We start from the raw sequence: 25,269 nt of genomic DNA, 5'->3' as shown, positions 1-25,269 counted from the left end.
TTTTCAAAACTTTGAAGCCTCATCTCTCCCAGCTCCTCCTCAAACCTGCACCTATTTCTTTGACTCAGAATGCTTATTCCTTCCCACTCCAACATTATTCCCAACCTCCAAAACTCACCAACTCTCACTTTTTCTACTCAACTTCACAGGCAAATGTCCCACGCGGCAGAATCCAGCTTGAACTCCGCCATCAATATGCATGCCCCTTAACAATTGATGTTGCTGAAGGAAACCACACAACTGTGCAAACTGGTGGCCCTTTAAATTATTGACCAGAAATTTTGATAGGGTAATCCACACTGCCCCACAAATCCCACTAAATTCCCCTAATAAACTTGCTTTTCTACTCTTAAGGAGGATAATTTCATTTGCAAGCATTGTCTACAAACTCGATCCACTTCCTCACCTGTCATTCACTTTTTAATCTATACCTACATTCTCCCATCTGACCCTTTTACTGACCCACAGTATAGAAATTTTCTTACTAAGGTTGTCAAATCCCATAGAAATTTTCAGTCCTCGTCTTACTAAACCTCTCAATTAACTGCATCCTCATATCAAAATACTTCTGATTTCCATGAAACTTCAGTCTCCTTAGTTTCTTCCTTGCCTTCCTGCTTGCTGTAGCTCATCCTCTTTTCCCCTTCTCTTCCCAATCTCTGAAGAATAGAGTTATTCCAGGTCCTCATTCTGGACTCTTTGCACTCTATACTAGATGATCTCATTCATTCTCACTAATTCATCAATTGTATGTTACTAACTCCTAGATTTTTTACCCCAAAACCAGATTTCTCTTCTGGCCTCAAGATGCATGTCACCAACTGCCTTCTTGACATCTCCACTTGGATGGCTCACAAGCTTCTCACATCTAATATGTCCAAAACAGAGCTCATTCTTTCTACACCTGCCCCATCCAAGCCTGGTGTTGCCGTCTTCTCCTTCTCAGAAAATAACAAATTAGTTGTCAAACCAGAAACCTGAAGTCATCATTGAGATTTCCCTCTTCCTTACTCCCCATGACTAAGCCATCACAGTTCTTGCTGATTCTGCCTCCAAAATATACCTCAAACCCAAAGTCAGTCCAAGCCATCTTTGCTTCCCTTATCAACAACAGAGAGCCTTGTGACTGATCTTCTCACTTTCACTCTTCCCCTCCCCAATCCATTCATCATACAGGTGCCAAGAACATATTTTTGAAATGTAAATCTGATCAACACTCTTCAGTGCCTTCCTATTAAAGTTAGGATAAAAATCCGGAATCCTCACCATTACACTATATGATCTAGCTCTTTGTACATTTTGAGCTCATCTCATACACCTCCCAGACCTCCTGTTTTCCTCCAGCCACACTGCTTTTCTTTCGAGTCCTCAAACATACAAATTCTGTTTCAGAAAGTTCATATGTTTTTCTCTTTACTGAACCACTTTCCTTGAGTCTTTGCCTATTTATCCTTCTGTTCTTAATTTAAATGACACTCCCTCAAAGAGGATTTCCCTAACCACCGCCATCCCCAATCTAAGTTAGATCTCACTATTACATCATCTTGTACTTTGCCTTCATAGAATTTGCCTTGGTTCACACTATGTACTAGGGATTCCCAACCTCCTCTTAGAAATGGGGCAGCCCAGCAGGAGTTGAGTGGCTGCGAACCAGCTTTAACACCTGAGCTCCGCCTCCTGTCAGAGCGCCAGTCCTATTGTAAACTGCGCATGCGAAGAATCCAGGTTGTGTGCTCCTTATGAGGGTCTAACTAAGACCTGATGATCTGAGGTGGGACAGTTTCATCCTGAAACCATTTTCCCCACCTTCATCCGTGGAAAAATTGTCTTCCACAAAACTAGTCCCTGGTGCCAAAAAGGTTGGAGACCACTGCTATATGCCTATTTATGTGATTATTTCTAGTGTATTTTCCGACTAGGGTTACATCGTACAATGTATGAGGGCAGGTGCCAGGGAATATTTGTTTGGTTTATCACTTTTAGACCCAGCACTCTGCCAGCACCTGGCACATTGTCTTGTGTGGAGTTGTGTGTTTTCAATGGCTGCGTTATAACAAGATTCAGCTCAAGCTTCACTTCTATAACTCTTTTCTCCACCACCCTCACTGTTTCTCCACCCTGGTAGATGTCAGTACTTGCTTCTTTATTCCCTACTGGATGCTGTACCTCTATCTCATACCTGACAAACAGTGCCATTGAGCTTCTTTGGGGTTCGTAGACAAACCAATACTCTGTGTGCTTTCTGGGTCTTCACACATGCTGTTCCTTCCACCTGAACACTCTTCCTTCCTCATATTCCCACTCCCTCCCTTTGCCTAATTACTCCCTACTCATCTTTTATGTCTCAATGTAGACATCACTTCCTCCAGGAAATCTCCTCAATATCCCCCTCCATTCCAGATTAATTCGCATTGTAATTGTCCATTTGGTTAACTACATTCCCCTCTAGGCTGTAACCTCAGGAGCCGGTCTCAAATTCCTGACCTCAGGTGATCAGCCCACTTCAGCCTCCCAAAGTACTGGGATTAAAGGAATGAGCCACTGCACCCACCTGAAATGTTTTTTAAATTACATATAAAAAAATTAAAACCTTAAAGGAACAAAACATACATTAACATTTACCCAGTCTTTAAAAAGGAATTTATAAGCCCCAGAGGAAATGGGACCACCTACTATGTGCAAATTCTGTGTCAGACTGTATCTGGAGATACTGTCTACCACTGTATCTCTAGAACCTAGCACAGAATTTGTCACATAGTAGGTGGTCCAAAAATAGTTGTTGAATCAATGAATTGATATATGCTTAACAGTTGTCTATTGTTGAAAGAAAAAACTTACTAGACTATGTAGCATTGCAGTCCTAAAGGCTTTCCTCATTTAGCCAAATATTCCAACTCACATGGCCAGGGTCGATTAAAATTAGAGAATTATTTAAGAACCTACTTGAATGGTTCTCTCTCTAGGAAGGTGAGAGTAGATCTGCCTCTGCCCTCTCAAACCAACACTTTACAATGTGGGGGGGAAAATTAGGAATAGAAAATTCTTGTTTGTTTGAAATCGAGCTTCGCTCTGTAGCCCAGGCTGGAGTATAGTAGTGCAATCTCAGTTCACTGCAACCTCCTCCTGTGTTCAAGCGATTCTCCTGTCTCAGCCTCCCGAGTAGCTGGGACTACAGGAACGCACCACCATGCATGGCTAATTTTTATATTTTTAGTTGAGAAGGGGTTTCACCGTGTTGGTCAGGCTGGTCTCAAACTCCTGACCTCAGGTAATCCACCTGCCTCGGCCTCCCAAAGTGCTGGGATTACAGGCGTGAGCCACTGCACCCAGTCCAGGAACAGAAAACTCTAAAATGACCCTTTTACTGGCCCTGGAATCACACCTTGCTGCTGAAAATATTACCAAATTAACTCCATCTCCCACTAATAGAATGGAAATGAAAAAAACCAGATTCTCTAACTTGGCTTCAAGGATAGTGCCAAAGCTGTGTTAACAAATTTTCAGGCAAAAAGAAATGGTTGTGTAAGATAAGAGTGCCCAGTTTTCTACAAAATCAATTACCTTTTTCAGAAGAGCAACCTTGAAAGTATCCAGAAATCGATTGATTAGATAATGCACACTCAGCAGCTGCAAAGTCCATAGAAGGTTTAAATCACCAAGTGAAAACCAGTAAAGATGTACCCTAAAAGTACATGAGGTAGGAATGACTAAACATGTGCTGAGACAAACTCAGTTATCAATGGTATGGCATATGCTATTTTTTAATAACTGTGGCAGTCACTATAGGAGGTTGGCTCACTTGGCGTCCATCTCTACCTTTTCTTCCTAGGCTTCATCTACTATAGAAGCTAGAAATGCTAAATAATCACTTACTCATCTCTCTTGCAACTAATGACAGCTAAATAGTTTTGTGTGAATAAGACACTGGGAAAGTATTTCCTAATAAATAAGGCAGATGTAACTAGCACTGCCCCTTCCCTAGATTGTGGATGAAAAGTCTGCAACAGCAGCAGGCATCTTGCAACCAAGAGGCAATAAACCAATATGCAGAGGATGAATCAGTAGAAGGAGCCTGGGAATTTGATGATATCATAGAGTTTTTACACCTACCTTGAACTTCTTACATTCAGATTTTTTATTGTATAAGGAAAATAAACGCTTCTCTGTATAAGCCACTATTCTTGCAGATAAAAGTATGCATACATGGTATTATGTCTACAACAGTGCTACTCAAACTATGATCTACAAGCTACTAATATCAACATCAACATACCCGCGAGCTGTTAGAAAGGCAAACTCTCACCTTGTCATTTCCCTACCTCCATCCCCACTGTTGGCCACGTTTCATTTCCTGCCTTCCAACCTTGCCTTTCTCTTCTAATGTTCATGATGCCACTTCATAAATATTTCTCTTCTAACCCTCTTCTTTTCTCCCCATATTTTGATTGTCCAAGCCATTGGGCCTGAAAAGGAAAATATAATAGATGTGTATGATGCTTTGTTGGTAAGAAACGAGTGGCTTAATAAATTATGTGGACATTGCCACATACCTGATATGAACTCAAATTCGTAAAATAGAAAACCAAACTGTTTATTTTTCTCTCCCAATCTATTCATCCCCTACTGTTTAATTTCAATTGATGGCATCTTAAGTCTCCCAATTGCTTAAGTGAAAAACTTGGAGTCATCCTTGACTCCTCTCTTCCTCCCACACCCCGCATCTAATTCATTAGCAAATTCTATTTGTTTCACTTTCAGAACGTTCTCTAAATATCAGCATTTCTCACCCCTCCAACACTACTGCCTTGGTCTCAGCCAGCATTATCTATTGCTGGGCCACTGTAATAGTTTCCTATTTGGTTTCTCTGCTTCCATCCCTGCCTCCCTACAACCTATTTTCCAAAGAACAACTAAAGTGATCTTTTTAAAAATACAAACCTCATCATATCACTCCTTTAGTCACAACTTTCCAATGTCTTTTAGAAGAATAAAATACAAACTCCTTAACATAATCTACAAGGCCTGGCCTGATCTGGCCTCTGGTTATCTCATCAGAGCAGCATCTTTATCACTCTCCAACTTGCTCACCCTGCTTAAAGCATCGCTGGCCTTGTTGTTACTCAAGCATGCTAATCACATCTCTCTTATTGTTCCTTCTCCCTGGAGTATTCATCCCCCGGATACATGTCCCCTCATTTATTCAGGTCTCTACTCAATGATCAACCTATCAGAGATGCCTTTCCTGAGTGCTTTATCTAAAATAACATGTTGCTCATCATATGCTGCCTCTCACCTTCCCTTACTTTACTGCATACACTACTGCTTGACTTTATATTAAATATTTATACTAAATAAATATTATAAATATTTATTGTCCCCCAACACAAACACCACACACATAAATTATTTTATTTACCAGTACATCCCCAGCATTTTTTTAAAGTGCCTGACATGTAAGAAGGGCTCAATAATTGTATTTGTTGAATTAATAAACTTCTTGTGGACCTCTGCCCAAACTTGAGTTGTACTATATTACCATTCTTTCCCATTTCCTCTACATTTTCTAAGTTAACAGTTATGGCAGATTTTGTTCAACACTTAAGCCCCACTTCCATGACAATAAAATTCTGATTTGTTCAGGTAAGCATAGAGCCATTGATCTCAGTCCCAAGCAATGAATCACGATTGGTTTAAACCAGTCATGGTAATCTTATTCCATTTTGCCATCAGTTTGTTGTACAATAGACATGTGATCTGATTTCATCAAATGAGGTGTAAGGAGAAGTTTACCAAAGGATTTTGCTTCTGAAATAAAGAGAGTCTTAGAAGTAACTACTCTTTTGCCCCTGTCTCTTCCTTTCTTCTTGGAATGTAGATGTGATGATATAATGTCCAGAGCTGTGGCTACTATCTTGCAACAATGAAGTGACATGTATTGAGGCAGGAAAATAGGGTCTGGTGACAGGGAACTTAAGGCTAAGTTGTGCTAACTTCTTAAAAGAGAAAGCACCAAGGTCTGGGCAGGAAATCTAAGGCCAATTCACACTGACTTCCCAAAGCTGGATCAAAAGGAAAACCCCTGGGTCTGGTGGCAGGAAACCTAGGGCAATTACTACAAACTTCCTAAATCTAAACCAAAAGGGAAAAACCCCATCTCCCCAAGCTGAGTAGCAAAGGATCAAAGCTACTCTCCCTGCAACCTTCCCCTTCCACCATACCTCAGATGGAAAGGGAGAGTGCCTTGGACTGGCCACGGGCCAAGCGGGGATCATCCCTTGCTGCATAGGGTGCCAATTCGCCTCACCCTTCAATTAGCCGCAGACCAAATCCTTCATACAGATAAGGGTTCTTCTTCATACAGAGAAGAACCTTGAATTGGGTACTTAAAACCCAGAAAACTTTGTAACTTGATGTATTAGTCCGTTTTCATGCTGCTGATAAAGACATACCCGAGACTGGGTAATTTATAAAGCAAAAGAAGTTTAATGAATTCACAGTTCAACATAGCTAAGGAGGCCTCACAATCATAGTAAAAAGGTGCAAGGCTAAAAGCACATCTTACATGGTGGCAGACGAGAGAAATAAGAGCCAAGTGAAGGAGTTTCCCCATATAAAACTATCAGCTCTCATGAGACTTATTCACTACCATGAGAAAAGTATGGAGGAAACTGCCCCCATGATTCAGTTACCTCCCGCTGGATCCCTCCCACAACATGTGAGAATTATAGGAGCTACAATTCAAGATGAGATTTGGGTGGGGACACAGCCAAACCATATCACTGGGCCTTTGAGTTGCTTGCCTGGGCCCACTCCCACCCTGTGGAATGCTTTCTCACTTTAATAAATTTCTGCTTTTAATGCTTCTTCCCTGCATTTCATTCCTCGGCTACTTTGTTTGTGTGTTTTGTTAAATTATTTATTCAAAATGCCAAGGACTTGAAAATTCATTGTCAAGACCCTCCACCGGGATTGGCATGAAGACTAAAAATCAACCCAGTGAGGATAGCAGAGTGGAAAGATAGAAGAACCCTGGTCCTTGGTTACATTATTGAGCAATTAAATAAACCTGGAACTGCCCACTTCCAGACTTCTTATTAAGTAACAATAAATGTTTTTATGGTTTAAGATATTGTTAGTTTAGATTTTCCTTTATTTGAAGCCAAATGAAATCCTAATTCAATTATTTTATTTGTATTTGTATTTTAATGTATTTGTGAGGACAAATGTGTTTTTCCCTAATACAGAACATCCTGGGTATAAAAAGGGTGGGAAGGAGGAACAGAAAAAGGAGAAGAGAAAGGAAGCAACAAACCCAACTAATTTGTGGATGAAATAACCCTGGAGGTAGAGTGAATTACAGAAAGGACAGAAAGAAAAAAAAAATCATTCTGTATTTTTCTTGCTCATCATCTAGTCTCACCCCCCTCCAATCTTCCTTTATCTGATCTTTCTATTAAGATAGAAGAATCATTAAACTAAACCACTGCTCTCATAAATATGCCACACACTGGGTAACTATATGCACAGAGTCAATTTTTTTTCATTTAAAAAATGAATAAATAAATAAATCTACCACACACTGTAAAACCTTTAATGGATTCTCATTACCATTACAGAATATTCATCTAGTTAACATTCAAAGGCTAAAATCCAATCATACTTATTCACTGAATTTATCTCCCACGATTTCTTAATCTAAACCCTCCAGTTCAAACAAAAACAAACAAGGAAAAAATTCTCCTTTATTGCCTTCTTATTTCTTATTTCCTCTCAGCTATGAATCTCTCTGTTTCCAGTGTTGGATGCCTCAATAGAGGAAATAAGTGCTTAAGGCAATAACCCAAGGGAGAGTGGGTGGTGGGAGTCAACTATAATAGACTCATCCAAAATTTTACAGCCAGAAAATCTGCCATAAACTGTTTTAGTTTCATCATAAATGCAATTTTTTATGTTTTACAATATTACAATTGTTTTATTTTGAATTACATATGATATATGTACATTATAAATTTTCTTCCAAAGGTTAAATCAGACCCTCACCATTCAAAATGCATGTCTTCTCTCCAAATCTCTCCACTCATCTAAATCCTGCTCCATTCCTTGAGCCCAAGTTAAAATCCAGTCTTCTCCAAGAAGTCTTTTCAGACCACAGTAGAGTCTTTTTTTATTTGAATTATTTATTTGTATTGTAATATTTTATAAGGGTTATAACTTATCTCTCCAATTAGACTCAAAGTTTGCTATTCACAAGTAAGACTACAATGAATATTTATTGAATGGAAAGAGTACAGGACCCTGACCTGCCAGTTTACAGGACCAATCTGCAGATGAATGTTTGAATATAAATGCTTTATATTTCAAGAGTTTTCAGCAATTTATGGGGCCAAAGATAAATTCTGGCTTCAGCTATAAAGTAGGACCCTACACAGCATCAGTAAATAAAGAACCAAATCTTCCTTTGTGAAGTTCTGCTGGAGTTCACCAGTTTTAACCAATTATACCTTGCCAAGTCTTTACCTGACACTCAAGGGAAGACACAAGAATTCATTGGGTCAGACATCAACCATCCACATCTAGCCCCTTACCTCCCCCTATACCCAGCACCACTACCACCAAATCATTACCAAATCAGAAATATGTGTTTTATTGCTTTTTTTATTTTTATTTTAGGTTCAGGGGCACACATGAAGGTTTGTCATATAGGTAAATTACATGTCATGGGGGTTGGTGTACAGATTATTTCATCACCCAGGTAATAAGTATAGTACTTGATAGGTAGTTTTTCTATCTTTACCCTTCTCCCACCCTCCAACTTCAAGTAGATCCCAGTGTCTGTTGTTCCCTTGCGACAATATGTACTCAATGTTTAGCTCCCATTTTGAAGTGAAAACAATTAGCAGTTGGTTTTCTGTTCCTGGGTTAGTTCATTTGGGATAATGGGCTCCAGCTCCATCCATGTGGCTGCAAGGGACATGATCCCATTCTTTTTTATGGCTGCCTAGTATTTCATGGTATATATGTACTACATTTTCTTTATCCATTCTACCTTTGATGGGCATTTAGGTTAATTTCGTGTCTTTGCTATTGTGAATAGTGCTATGATGAACATGTAAATACATGTGTCTTTACAGTAGAACAATTTATATTCCTTTGGGTATATACCCAGTAATGGGATTGCTAGATAAAATGGTAATTCTGTTTTAAGTTCTTTGAGAAATTGCCAAATTGCTTTCCACAATGGCTGAACTAATTTGCATTCCCACCAACAGTGTATAAGCATTCCCTTTTCTCTGCAACCTCACCAGCATCTGTTTTTTCACTTTTTAATAATAGCCATTCTGACTCATGTGACATGGAATCTGATTGCAGTTTTGACTTGCATCTCTCTAATGATCTGTAGTGTGGAGCATTCTTTCATATGCTTGTTAGTCATGTGTATGTCTTCTTTTCAAAAGTGTCTGTTTATGTCCTTTGTTCACTTTTTATGGGATTGTTTTTTAATGTTACTATGTTTAAGTTCCCTATGTATTCTGGATATAAGAGCTTTGTTGGATATATAGTTTAAAAACATATTCTCTCATTCTGAAGGTTGTCTATTTACTCTTTTGGTAGTTTCCTTGGCTGTACAGAAGCTCTGTAGTTTAATTAGGTCCCATTTGTCAATTGTTGCTCTTGTTATGATTGCTTTTGGCATCTATGTCATGAAATCTTTGCCAGGTCCTATGTTCAGTGGTATTGCCTAGGTTGCCTTCCAGGGTTTTAGAGTTTTGGGTTTTACATTTAAGTCTTTAATACATGTTGAGTTGATTTTTGTATATGGTGTAAGAAAGGGGTAGAGTTTCAATATGCTGCATATGCTAGCCAGTTATCCCAGCACCATTTCTTGACTAGAGGGAGTCCTTACCTCATTGCTTGTTTTTGTTAACTTTGTCAGAGATCAGATGGTGGTAGATGTGCAGCATTACTTCTGGGCTCTCTACTCTGTTCCATTGGTTTATGTATCTGTTTTTATATAAGCACCATGCTCTTTTGGTTACTATAGCCTTGTAATATATTTTGAAGTTAGATAAAATGATGTCTCCAGCTTTGTTCTTTTTGCTTAGGATCACCTTGGCTATTCAGGCTCTTTTTTGGTTCCATATCAATTTTAGAACAGTTTTTTCTTTCTAATTCTAAAATGAATCATTAGCAGTTTGGTAGGAATAGCATTGAAACTGTAAATTGCTTTGGACAGTATGATGAATTTAACAATATTGATTCTTCTATCCATGAGATGGAATGTTTTTCCATTTGTTTGTGTCATCCCTGATTTATTTGAGTGGTGTTTTGTAAGTCTTATTGTACAGACCTTTCACCTCCCCGGTTAGCTGAATTCCTAGGTATTTTATTCTTTTTGTGGCTATTGGGAATGGGACTGCATTCTTGATTTGGCTTGCAGCTTGGATATTGTTGGCATTCTGGAATGCTACTGATTTTTGTACACCGATTTTGTATCCTATAATTTTGCTGAAGTTGTTTATCAGATAAAGAAGCTTCTGGGCAGAGACTATGGGGTTTTCTAAGTATAGAATCATATCATCTGGAAACAGAGATAGTTTGACTTCCTCTCTTCCTATTCGGGTGCCTTTTATTTCTTCCTCTTGCCTGAACACTGTGGTTAGGACTTCCAATACCATGTTGAATAGGAGTGGTAAGAGAGGGCATCCTTGTCTTGTGCCAGTTTTCAAGGAGAATGCTTCCAGCTTTTGCCAATTCAATATGATGTTGGCTGTGAGTTTGTCATAGATTGTTCTTATTATTTTGAAGTATGTTCCTTCAATGCCTAGTTTGTTGAGGATTTATTTTTTTTATTTTTTTATTTTTTTTATTTTTTTATTTTTATTATTTTTTTTTTTATTTTTTTTTTTTTGAGACGGAGTTTCGCTCTTGTTACCCAGGCTGGAGTGCAATGGCGCGATCTCGGCTCACCGCAACCTCCGCCTCCCGGGTTCAGGCAATTCTCCTGCCCCAGCCTCCTGAGGATTTTTAACATAAAGGGATGTTGAATTTTATTGAAAGCCTTTTCTGCAGCTATTGAGATGATCATGTGGTTTTTGTTTTTAGTTCTTTTTACATGGTGAATCACATTTATTGATTTGCATACCTTGTATCCCAGGGATAAAGCATGCTTGATTATGGTGAATTAGCTTTTTGATGTCCTGCTGGATTTAATTTGCTAGTATTTTGTTGAGGATTTTTGCATCTCAGTTCATCAAGGAAATTGGCCTGAAGTTTTATTTTTTTGCTGTATCTCTGCCAGTTTTTGGTATCAGGATGATGCTGGCCTTATAGAGTAAGTTAGGGAGGAGTTCCTCCTCCTCAGTTCCTTGGAGTAGTTTCAGTAGGAGTGGTATCAGCTCTTCTTTATACACCTGGTAGACTCTGGCTGTTGAGTCATCTGGTCCTGGTTTTTCTCTGGTTTGTTGGCTTATTACTGATTCAATTTTGGAACTTATTATTGGTCTCTTCAGGAATTCAATTTCTTCCTGGTTCAATATTGGGAGGCTATATATCTCCAGGAATTTATCCATTTTTTCTAAGTTTTCTAGTTTGTGTGCATTGTAATAGTCTCTGACGGTTTTTTGTATTTCTGTGGGGTTGATGATAATGTCACTTTTGTCATTTGTGATTGTGTTCATTTGAATCTTCTCTCTTTTTTTCTTTATTAGTCTAGCTAGCAGTCTATCAATCTTATTTATTCTTTCAAAAAACCAATCCTGGATACATCGATCTTTTGTATGGTTTTTGGTTTCTCAATTTCCTTCAATTCAGTTCTGATTTTGGTTATTTTTTGTCTTCTGCTATCTTTGAGGTTGGTTTGCTCTTGTTTCTCTAGTTCCTCTAGATGTGATGTTAGGTTGTTAATTTGAGATCTTTCTAACATTGCAGGGGGCGGTGTGAGGGGTAGAGATGGGGTTTTATCATGTTGCCCAGGCTGGTCTCTAACTCTTGGACTCAAGCAATCTACCTGCCTCTGCCTCCCAAAGCACTGCAATTACAGATGTGTGAGCACTTATGACTGGTCATGTCTCAAATTTTTTGATGTGAGCATTCAGCGCTGTAAACTTCTGTCTTAACACTGCTTTAGCTGTGTCCCAGAAATTATGGTATGTTGCATCCTTATTCTCATTAGTTTCAAAGACATTCTTGATTTCTGCCTTAATTTCATTGTTTAACCCTAAAGGAGCAGGTTATTTAATTTCCATGTAATTGTATGATTTTGAGCACTTTTCTTAGTGTTTATTTCTATTTTTATTGCACTGTGGTCCAAGAGTATTGTTGCTATGATTTCATGTTTTTGAATTTGCTGAGGATTGTTTTGTATCCAATTGGGTGGTCAATTTTAGAGTATGCGCCATCTACAGATAAGAAAGATGTATATTCTGTTGTTTTGTGCTAGAGAGCTCTGTAGATGTCTATTAGGTACATTTGGTCAGGTGTACAGTTCAGTTCCTAACTGTTTTAACATCTCCTCACTGATCTGTCTAATACTGTCAGTGGGGTGCTGAAGTCTCCCACTATTGTTGTGTAGTTATCTAAGTCTCTTCATAGGTCTCTAAGAACTTGCCTTATGAATCTGGGTGCTCCTCTTTTGGGTACATATATGCTTAGGATAGTTAGGTCTGAATTGAACACCTTAACATTATGTAATACGCTTCTGTGTTGTTTTTATCTTTGTTGGCTTAAAGTCTGTTTTGTCTGAAATTATAATAGCCACCTCTGCCTTTTTCTGTTTTCTGTTTGCTTGGTAGATTTTCCGCCATCCTTCTACTTTAAGCCTATGGATGTCATTGCATGTGAGATGGGGCTGTCAAAGACAGCATCCTGTTGACTCTTGCCTTCTTATTCAACTTGCCATTCATGCCTTTTAATTGGGCCACTTAGCCCATTTGCCTTCAAGGTTGATATTAACATATGCGGGATTGATTCTGTCATCATGTTGTTAGCTGGCTATTACTCAGACTTGTTTATGTGGTTGCTTTACAATGTCAATGGTCTATATACTTAGGTGTGTTTTTTAGTGGCTGGTAACAGTCTTTCCTTTCCATATTTAGCACTCCCTTTGGGACCTCTTGTAAAGCAGTTCTGGTGTTAGTGAATTCCTTTAGGATTTGCTTTTCTGAAAAGAATCTTATTTCTCCTTCACTTATGAAGCTTAGTTTGGCTAGATATGATTTCTTGGTTGGAATTTATTTTCTTTAAGAATACTGAATACAGGCCTCCAATCTCTACTGGCTTGTAGGGTTTCTGCTGAAAGATCCACAGTTAGCCTGGTTGGGTTCCCTTTGTAGGTGACCTGCCCCCTCTCTCTAGCTGCCTTTAACATTTTTTCATTTATTTTGACCTTGGAGAATCTGACAGCTATGCCTCTTGGGGACTATTATCTTGTGTCATCTTGCAGGGGTTCTCTGCGTTTTCTGAAATTGAATGTTGGCCTCTCTAGTGAGGTTGGAAATTTTTTCATGAATGATATCCTCAAATATGTTTTCCTAGTTGCTGATGCTCTGCCTCTCTTTCAGGGATGCCAATGAGTTCTAAATTTGGTCTCTTTACACAATCCCATATTTCTAAGAGGTTTTGTTCATTTATCTTTAATCTTTTTTCTGAGTTGTTTCAGAGAACTAGTCTTTGAGCTCTGAGATTGTTTCATCGGCTTGGTCAATTCTGCTGTTAATCCTTGCAATTGTGTTCTGAAATTCTTGCAGTGAGTTTTTTAGCTGTATCGGATCAGTTTGGTTCTCTCTTAAAATGGCCATTTCATCTTTTCTCTCCTGTGTCATTTATTGTATTCCTCAGAATTCTTGAACTGGGTTTTGACTTGTCCTGAATCTCAACAATCTTCATTCCCAGCCATAGTCTGAATTCTACTTCTGTCATTTCAGCCATTTCAGCCTGGTTAAGAAGCATTGCTGGGGAACTAGTACAGTCATTAGGAAATAAGAAGACACTGGCTTTTTGAGTTGTGAGAGTTCTTGCACTGGTTTTTTCTCATCTACATGGGCTGATGTTCCTTCAGTATTTTTCTGCCCTTTGGATGAGTTTTTGTTTTGTTTTGTGTTTACCTTCTTCGATACCCTTGGAGGTTGATTGTGGTATAAGGTGGGTTCAGTCAACTGGCTTCATTTCTTGAAAATTTTAGGGGGCCACATCTCAGCTCAGCACTCCATGGCTGTGTGCTATAACTCTGGAGGGCTTCTATTGGTCCCTGGCTTTGTTATCTGCCCTCTCAAGGCTAGAAACCTTCTGCACCAGAAGGACCAATGTGTTCCTAGACTGCTGGCCACAATACCCCAATGGATGGTACCAGCCAAACCATGTCACAAGGTTGATGACAGCAGGATCTGTGCTCATGCACATGTGTCAGCAGCAGCGGCAGCATGGCAGGGTGCACACTTGTCAGCTGGGGTGGAGGTCTAGTAGGCATGGGGCTGCCAGCCTCTGTGCATGTATTCACAGAATCAGCAATGGCAGTGTGTGTCAGAGAACAGAACTATGGGCATCTGTGTGTGTGTTCACATTGGTGGCAGTGTTGGTACCAGCACAGGGTGCTGGCCTGCACAGGACTGCCAGCCTCCATTCACTCATTCATGCCAACAGCAATGGCAGCACAGGGTGGAGGACAGGGCCACACTGGCTTCTGAGTGCACCTTCACGCCAGCAGTAGCAGTGTAGCAATGGATGTGGGAGGTCCACTCAGAACAACAGCAGTGGTGCAGTGGGATGCAAGCACACATGTGCTGGCAGGAGACGGGAGGCAAAGTCCACACTCACACACACACCAGCAAAGCCATCAGAGGTATGGCCATGGGCAAGTTCATGCCAGCAAAGTAGCACAGGGAGGCTGCGGTGAGGGGAGTGTGCATCAGCAGTGGCTGCTCTGCTGGTGCTCTCCAATGGTCAGTTGTGATCTGCCATTTCAGGAGCTATGATGTGAGCCCCCAGGAGGGACCCTAGAGGCTGCACTGCAAGCAAATATAGTCAGACTGGAGTCCTAGGAGTCCTAGCAAACAGGAGGATGCTCAGATTGACTGACCTTGTCTCATGAGCAAGACTGCCCTGCTCTATTCAGCTCTGACAGTTCCCCTAAAACTTAAGTCTCCAAAGGGAGCATGGCAAGCTCTGGGGGATGGGCGTTCCTGGCCATACTCCACTGCAGATATTTCCTCACCAAACCCTCTGGGCTCTGCACAAGCTGGAGTCCTGCCCCTACCACGTCTCCAAGCAGCTCTTCCTGCTAGCTCAAGTGTCTATTGGGGTCATGGGATCTCTTGCTGCCAGGATTCCGGAGGTTCAGAACAAGAGCAAGCCACTCCTCGCTTCCCCTTCCACCTAGTGTCTGTGTCCTCCATCTGTCCACTCTCAATGCCTTCCCTCCAAATATCTGCTTGGAGCGTGCTCATCTTCCCGATGTTTCAGTCCCTCAGTGGCAGATGTTCTTCCTGTCTGTGTCTAGTCAACCGTCTTGCCAGAAATCAAAAATATGTGTTTTAAATCAGAATATAGTTTGGCAACCAACAGCACTTCTGCCATATCAAAATTGATTGCCAACAGATACCTACCTCCCTGCTGGCTATGACAGGCTGCTGCCCACCTCAGTGACAAAAATTGGCAGCCAGCATGTTCCTTTGCCCACTTCAGTGTCAGCGGGCTATCCTGCTCCCTCCCTGTTTGGAAATCACTAAGGCCTAGGACCCTTTCTGTGAGCTGCCTCCAACATGCCAAAGGGAAGGGAGTAGGAACTTTGGCACCCTCATTTTAAAAGAGTGCCAGCCCGTGATGTAAAAGGAATGCTATATTCTTCTCCAAATGTGGACGCTGCCTGTTTCCTTTATTGTGGTTATTAGCCGATATCTTTGGCAGAGAACATGTTGAGTAAGCTTTTCCAGGATGGGTTTGTAACATTGGAAATATAACAGCTAAAACAAAAAACCAAACTTCTGATTGTTTCTCAGTTTGCACCCACACATTTACCAAGACACCTCATTTTTGAAAAAGTTTTTAACAAAGCAAGAGGCAAATTTACACTTCCTTCTCCCTTCCCAATGGCAAGTCATTCAAATATTTATTTTTGTATTTTTATCTATTCTTTCCCTTTTTCTTAATTAAAAGAAGATATTTTTGTCACCAGTAAACACTGCAGTTTTTCATTTTCCCTTTTCTGTATGATGGCCTCATTTTTCCTGTCTTCTACCTGAACAATAGAATTTAAGGAAAAAAAAGAAGCTAAACTGAATTGTAATTCATAATTGAGATTTTAAGTTTAGCACATAAAAACTGAATATGAATAAGATTTGACTCTCAAAAAATTATTCCTTTATAAATCTAAATATAGATGTGTTTAATGTTTATTATAAACATCTTTTAAAAAGGCAAGTCACAGTGTTGGAAAAAATAAAAAATAAAATGCTTTTAAGAAATGTAAACATTTTTCTTAGGAAACTATTTTGGAAGTTTGCATGCTGTCATTATGCCAAGATCACATTATAATAAAAATAATTAAAATGAACTACTATAAACTCTTTTCTCCTGGAATCAATGGCATGAATTTAATAGTCAATCCAGAGCTCCAGCTTCAATTTTAACCAATTCCAAAGTCAAATTTCTGATTATCATATGCTCTATTTAATGAGTAACTAACTGGAGAGTAAGATCTCAGTTTGATTGCAGCATGCTACTTACAAACCAGACCACTATTTTTTTTCTTTTTTTACCACAGTTAAAGAGTAACAAATATGTTTTAAAAGACCCTGGAAAAGTGCCACAAAACTGGAAGAACTGAAAAAAAGTAATGCTTCTAAGTACAAGTTATTTTTATATTCCAGGTTTGATTTTTCCATAAGATCTCAGGAGAATACAATACAAAATACCAAGCTACAGAAACAATAAATAATTTCCATCATCAGTATTACTTAAGCCTTGGTTGTCTTATATGAGAACTAGATCATACAGATTCAAGCATAACGAAGACTTTTAAAAACTTCTCTAAGAATGCATCAAGATTTAAGTCCCAATTCTGCCACTATGTGACATTAGAAACACAGTTAGCTTTTCTGGTCTCAGTTTTCTTATTTGTAAAATAGAGATAATAATTCACATCACAGGGCTATTGTGAGTATTAAATGAGAGAATATACATGAAAGATCTATTTCAGTGCCTAGAATCTAGTGAATTTCCTTCAAACCCCTTTCCCACACTCCCTATCCCTAAACGTCAATGCTTAATATTATGTGCCAACAGGGATGTGAGTATTCCTTCCATTTCTCAATAGCAATGAGTTGAATAGTATCTTTATGTTGATAGGTGTTCTTGAAACCTATATGTATGCATATGATTTTAATTGATGTAATAGTACTGTCTAATGTGTCTCATTTTACTTCTTATTCTATTTCTCATTTGGTTTGAGGCTTGGTGTTTTTTGGTTTTTTTGTGTGGTTTGGGGAAAAAAATAGAAAATCTGATATAAATCAGTCCTTCACAGCTCTTTTTCAAAGACAAATTCAAAAGTGAGCTTGACTACAGGTCAGCTGTACCCAAAGTTGAATGCCAATAAGTTAAATTAATATCTTTTTGTTTGTAAGTGTTCTTGCAAAACATGGTTTTGCATAAAGGTAAAGGTAGTTTTAATTTACTTCAATAGTATTGTGCTATATATCTTTCTATTTCTGTCCTTCCCTCTGCATTATGCTTTGAAGTTCATCTATATTGTCAGATGAATATCTACTTAGCTGCTTCTAATTTTTTTCTTATTCCCATGGTATGCAATCTCCAAATTCTACCTAGCTTACTCTTCTAATGATGGGCACTCAAGAGAGCATTCAACCATCTACCACCATAAAGAATGCTGAAATGAATATTCTTATGTGAGTTCCCACATGGGCAGCCAAAGCTATGAAGAAAGGTATATACACACAGGGCCTAGTTATGAAATTGCTGACTCAGCCATGAACAGCAGAGATTCTAGATACAGAATCAAAACAGTTAGAAAAATGAGCTTAGAGATCACAATCTTCATTTTTGTTTTGTTTTGTTTTAATAACAGAAGCATGAAGATTTTAAATATTACTTTTAAAAAGCTTGGCTGCATCACAGTTAGTGTTTAGAAAAAGTTCCCTCCTCCCGCCTCCATTTTAATAAAGCTGTTTTTGGATTTGTTTGTTGATTTTTTTAAAAAAAGATAAAACTACTACATCAAAAGCCACCTCTAGTGCAAAATTAACAAACCAAAATTTTGTAGTTTAGAATAAAAGTTTTAAGAGTTAGTTTTTGGAAAGCAAAAGTTATACCCTAAACAATACTAACATGATTTTTATTTTTGCTGTATACAGTTTGCTGATAGTGAAAAGGAAATCCATTTTTTAGTTAAAGATGAAGTTGACCATCTTTTCAATTCATTCCTAAAATTCTAGAAAAATTCATGATCTTATAAAGATAACTGAACATAAGAAAAATTATGTGCTAATAAAAATAACTATTCTGGAGAGAGAAGAGGATCTCGGTTCCAAAATGCTGACGTAGAAGCAAGGCGGCTTCACTTCCCATGACAGAAAACAAAACATAAATGTACAGCACAGAGATTATCATCAGCAATATCCCCGAACTTAGATGGAAAGATAAGACCGTTCCCAAAGCTACAGAGAAGTGAAACAACTCTGAGCAGATGGTGAGGGAATCAGAGTTCCACAACCACAAAGCCCATCCATCCATTTTGTCTTACATGGAGCACATAGAAAATTTTTCACCAGGGTGCACTGGCTGACGCCTGTTATCTCAACACTTTGGGAGGAGAAGGCGGGCAGATCTCCTGAGGCCAGGAGTTCGAGACCAGCCTGGCCAACATGGTGAAACCTCATCTCTACTAAAAATACAAAAATTAGCTTCATGTGGTGGCATATGTCTGTAGTCCCAGCTACTCTGGAGGTTGAGGGAGGAGAATTTCTAGAACCTGGGAGGCACAGGTTGCAGGAAGCAGACACCGCACCACAGCACTCCAGCCTGTGCTACAGAGCAAGACACTGTCAAAGAGAGAGAGAGAGAAAGAGGGAAAGAGAAAGAGAGGAAAGAAAGAGAGAAAGAGAGAAAGAGAGAGAAAGAAAGAAAGAGAGAGGGAGGGAGGGAGGAAGGAAGGAAGGAAGGAAGGAAGGAAGGAAGGAAGGAAGGAAGGAAGGAAGGAAGGAAGAGAGAGGGAGAAAGGAGAAGAGAAAAGAATTTCCCACCAACTCATGGTTTCTACACTGCAAAAAGTGAGATCAAGGTGGACAACCAGCTTCCCCACTAACTTGGTTTCCCTGGCAGAAGACCCGTCCCTGCCTTAACGCACAGGAACCGTTGCAATTGCCTGAAGGATGAAATATCCCTGAGGACAGAAAGAGAAAAGTGGGAGATGGGAATGCTATCCCCGGCCCTGGAAACTATGCTCTGTAATTTAGCCAAAGGAGGCGCCAAATTAGAGTGGCTATTCAACAGCACCATACTGTAAGAGGTACGTTCCACAAGTACCCAGGGCACAAAGCCCTAGCCGGCAATCCTACACTGCCCGGATATCCCCCTCTTGTACCTCCCCCATTCTGGCACTGTTCCCATCATTTACTAGAGCTGAGGTGAACCTGCGTTTAAGGCGCCACCTAGAGCTGCAAAGGCTACAATGACCTAGTGATAATCTACTCAGCCAGATGCAGCGGCTCATGCCTGTATTCCTACCTCTTTTGAGAGGCTGAGGCAGGATTATCGTTTGAAGCTGAGTGTGAGACCAGCCTCAGCAGAACCCCATCTCTACTAAAAATGTTTAAAAATTGGTCAGGCATGGTGATGTATGCCTGTCTCAGTTACTCGGGGGGATGAGACAGGAGCATTGCTTGAGCCTAGAAGTTCAAGTTTGCAGTGAACTGTGATCACCACTGCACTCCAGCCTAGGTGACAGACTAAGACCTGCCTCAAAGAGAAAAAGAAGAAGGAGAAGGAGAAGAAAGAAGGAAGAAGAAGAAAAGAAAAAGAAAAAGAATCTCTGAGCAGGTATATCCAGTAAAAACCAAAACAAGCCAGAGAAGATTGGAATAAATAATTAATTATTTGATGCGAAAACATAGATGTACACCCACAAGAAACAAGGAACCATGATCCCCCCAAATGAGCAAAGAAAGGAACTAGCGACTGCCCCTAGCAAGATAGCAATTTGTGAGCTCTCTGACTAGGAATTCAAAATGACAGTTTTAAAGAGATTTGGTGAGCTCTAAGATAACACAGAAAATCAATTCAGAAATGTATCAAAGAAATTTAACAAAGAGATTGAAATAATTTTAAAAATCAAACAGAAATCCTGGAACTGAGACATACATTTGCTCAACTGAAAAATCCATTAGTGATTCTCAACAGCAGAATGGATCAAGCAGAGAAAAGAATCATCAGTAAGCTGAGAGACCGGCTATTTGAAAATACATAGTCAAAAGAGAAAAAGAAAAAAGAAAAAAAGGGAATGAAGACCACCTGCAAAATAGAGAAAATTACCTCAAAAGCCCAAATCTAAGAATTGGTGTTCAAGAGGGAGTTGAGCAAGAGCAAGGAGTAAAAAGCTTATTCAAGAAATAGAAATAGAAAACTTTCCAAAACTTAAGAAAGAAAAAAATATCCAGGTACAGGAAAATCAGAGAAAACCAAACACATTCATCCCAAATAATACTAACCCAAGGTATAGAATAAGCAAACTCTCAAAGGTCAAGGATAAAAGAGGGGATCCTAAAAGCAGCAAAAGGAAAGAAGCACATAACATAAAAAGGAGCTCCAATTCATCAGGCAACAGACTTCTCAACAAAAACCATGCAGGCCAGGAGAGAGTGTAATGACATTTTCAAAGTCCTGAAAGAATAAAACTGGCAATCAATAATACTGTATCCCCAAAATTATCCTTCAAATATGAAGGAGAAAGGACAAATGTTTAAGTAATGGATAGCCCAAGTACATTGATTTGATCTTTACAAATTTATGAATATATTATCATATGTACCCCAAAACCCTGCATATCTATTATGCATCAATTAAAAAAATTGTTTCAACAGACAAAAGTAATAATTTTTAAAAGAAAAGCAAACAATAAAAGCAATTATTTCTTAGAAAACCTCACAGTTACATGTATTGACTCCATTATAGTTATTATTTATCCTTGATGGTGAACATGTTAGTTCTAACACATATATTACATATACATTATATATATATGTAGATATATGAGTATATCCTAAAATTACTATGCATTCCAACAATAATCAGGCTATTTCTAGGAATAAGGCAATAGCAGATCAGAAATATTGCATTTCTGTAACCAATATGTTTTGAAATTCAAAAACTAATGCATAAACAAAAACACAAATGCAGTATTTCTTGAAGTAACACATTTTCACCTATTTAAATATTTGCCATCATATACATAGAATGGCTAAAATTTAAAAGACTGACCACATCAAGTGTTGAAGATAATGCAGATCAACCAACATTCTTATACACTGATGATTAGAACATATAATGGTACAACCACTTTGAAAAACTGGCAGTTTCTGATAGTATTAATCATACTCACTCTATGATGCAACAACTCTACTTTTAGGCATCTATCCAAGAGAAATGAAAATATAGGTCTATAAGAAGATTAGTGCACAAATATTCATAGCAGTTTTATTTATAATAGCAAAAATTGGACACAACACACATTTTGATCCACGGGAGGATAGATAAATTTTGCTCAGCATAATGTCTGTGAGATTCATTCATGTTGTGAATATTAGTAGTTCATTCCTTTTTCTTGCTGAGTGGTATTCCATGGTAGTATTCCATGTAAATACAATGGCTTAAGTGATCCTCCCTCCTCAACCCCCCTGCCCCAGGTAGCTGTAACTACAGGTGTCCAGCTAATTTTATTTTGTGTGTGTGCAGATGATGTCTTGCTATTCCATGTAAATACAATGGACTACTACATAGCAAGAAAAAAGAATGAACTACTGATGCTCACAACATGGATGAATCTCACAGACATTTTGCTGAGCAAAAGAAGCCAGACACAATTGCTAGGCACAGTGTTTCATACCTGAACTCCTAATACTTTAGGAGGCCAAGGTGGGCAGATCACTTGAGCTCAGGAGTTTGAAATCAGCCTGGGCAACATAACAAGACCTCATCTCTTAACAAGGCAACAAATATACAAAATTAGCTGGACCTCATCACTACAAAAATTATACAATTAGCTGAATACCTGTAGTCCCAGCTACGTGGGAGGCTGAGGAAGAAGGATCACTTGAGCCCAGAAGGTCGAGGCTGCAGCGAGACATTTTTGTGCCACTGCACAAAATGTGTGACAAAGTGAAGCCCTGTCTCAAAAACAACAATTAAAAAAAAGAAGCCAGACACGGAAAAGTACATGCTATATATTTATGTGAACTTCAAGAACAAGCAAAAGCAATCTATAGTGGTTACCTTGGGTTGGGGGCAGCAGGGAGATTAACTGAGAAGAGGTATAAGAGAATTTTCTAGGATAATAAAAAAGTTTTTATCTTAATTTGGGTGGTGGTCACACAGGGTTATATAGAGGTAGACTCATCAAGCTGTATAATTAAGATTGGTGCATTTTACTTGTATATAAACTATACCTCAATTTAAAAAACTGAAAAAATTTAAACATACATTTGTGACTGAACACAGGACACACACACACACACACACACACACACACACACACACACATCCATTCTGAGGGTTTTCTTTCAAAGAACTGGTACAACTTTTTTTAAACCAGTCCCATTTCTTTATATAAAAGTAAAAGCAGATATTTGGGCTTCCAATATAACTGATGTCTAATCTTTCTCAAAGAAAAGCAATTGAATTGCTTAAAGGGAATTATTACCAAGAATTCAATATCTTAGTGTCAAAAATTCCCATTCACAATGTTTTCCTGTTGTCTTCAAAAGCCAATGCTCTTTATATTCTCTTATGCAAAATCAATGGGGTTACAATTCCCAGAATCTATGAAAATAATTTTCAGACTAGCATTTAAGTAGTCTAGAGGCAGTTTGGCAATTTCAGAGGAAAAAATGTATTTTGTTTATATACATTTGACAAATTTGAAGTTTGGTTTCTACTTTTCACAGTAATCCCATGACAGTTTTAAATGCCAATCTGTTTTTTAAGTTTTCATATATGCTACAAGGACTGTATTAATCTCACATAAAAATTAAGTAAATAAAGTTCATCAGAACTAACCTTTTAAACATTATTTGGCATTATTAATTTTAAATCTGTAAATTTTGCAATTTTTTCTATTATATTGGGGAATATCTCTGATTTAAAAATAAACGTTGAAGCTCAATGGTGGTTCATTAAGGTTTAAAAATAGTGATTAAAATTATAACAAAAATATTACCATTATGAATTGTATAAGTCTACAGTGTGAATACACAACTAGAATGGTTCAGGTACACCTGAGTGTAATTTTTCCATATAGAAGCTTTAAAAGACAAGTTTCACTAAGTATCATGATTGACATCTGTAGACAGAATTTATATATATATATATAATTGCATTTTAGGTATTGGAGTACATGTGAAGAACCTGCAAGATTGTTGCATAGGTACATACATGGTAATGTGGTTTGCTGCCTTCCTCCCCATCACCTATATCTGGCATTTCTCCCCATGTTATCCCTCCCCAACTCCCCACCCCCCGCTGTCCCTCCTCTAGTTCCCTCCCACAGACCCCAGTGTGTGATGCTCACCTCCCTGTGTCCATGTGTTCTCATTGTTCAATACCTGCCTATGAGTGAGAACATGTGGTGTTTGATTTTCTGTTCTTGTGTCAGTTTGCTGAGAATGATGGTTTCCAGGTTCATCCATGTCCCTACAAAGGACACAAACTCATCGTTTTTTATGGCTGCATAATATTCCATGGTGTATATGTGCCACATTTTCCCTGTCCAGTCTATCATCAATGGGCATTTGGGTTGGTTCCAAGTCTTTGTTATTGTAAACAGTGCTGCAATGAACATTCGTGTCCATGTGTCCTTATAATAGAATGATTTATAATCCTTTGGCTATATACCCATTAATGGGATTGCCGGGTCAAATGGAATTTCTATTTCTAGGTCCTTGAGGAATCGCCACACTGTCTTCCACAATGGTTGAACTAATGTACACTCCCACTAACAGTGTAAAAGTTTTCCTATTTCTCCACATCCTCTCCAGCATCTGTCTCCAGATTTTTTAATGATGGCCATTCTAACTGGCATGAGATGGTATCTCAATGTAGTTTTGATTTGCTTTTCTCTAATGCCCAGTGATGATGAGCATTTTTTCATATGTTTGTTGGCCTCATATATGCCTTCTTTTGTAAAGTGCCTGTTCATATCCTTTGCCCACTTTTGAATGGGCCTGTTTGTTTTTTTCTTGTAAATCTGTTTTAGTTCTTTGTAGATTCTGGATATTAGCCCTTTGTCAGATGGGTAGATTGCAAAAACTTTTTCCCATTCTGTTGGTTGCCAATTCACTCTAACGATTGTTTCTTTTGCTGTGCAGAAGCTCTGGAGTTTAATTAGGTCCCATTTGTCTATTTTGGCTTTTGTTGCCAATGGTTTTGGTGTTTTAGTCATGAAGTCCTTGCCTATGCCTATATCCTGAGTGTTTTTGCCTAGATTTTCTTCTAGGGTTTTTATGGTGTTAGGTCTTATGTTTAAGTCTTTAATCCATCTGGAGTTAATTTTAGTGTAAGGTGTCAGGAAAGGGTCCAATTTCTGCTTTCTGCACATGGCTAGCCAGTTTTCCCAACACCATTTATTAAACAGGGAATCCTTTCCCCATTGCTTGTTTTTGTGAGGTTTGTCAAAGGTCAGATGGCTGTAGATATGTGGCGCTGCCTCTGAGGTCTCTGTTCTGTTCCATTGGTCCATATCTCTGTTTTGGTACCAGTACCATGCTGTTTTGATTACTGTAGCCTTGTAGTATAGTTTGAAGTCAGGTAGTATGATGCCTCCAGTTTTGTTCTTTTTGCTTAGAATTGACTCAGCTATTTGGGCTCTCTTTTGGTTCCATATGAAGTTTAAGGTGGTTTTTTCCAGTTCTGCGAAGAAGGTCATTAGTAGCTTGATGGGGATAATGTTGAATCTATAAATTACTTTGGGCAGTATGGCCATTTTCACAATATTGATTCTTCCTAACCATGAACATGGAATGTTTCTCCATCTGTTTGTGTCCTCTCTTA

The sequence above is a fragment of the Sapajus apella genome, unplaced genomic scaffold (genome assembly GCF_009761245.1).
Source record: "Sapajus apella isolate SASKATOON/1434 unplaced genomic scaffold, GSC_monkey_1.0 scaffold58, whole genome shotgun sequence".
NCBI lineage: Eukaryota > Metazoa > Chordata > Mammalia > Primates > Cebidae > Sapajus > Sapajus apella.
Note: the sequence above shows the minus strand (reverse complement) of the source record.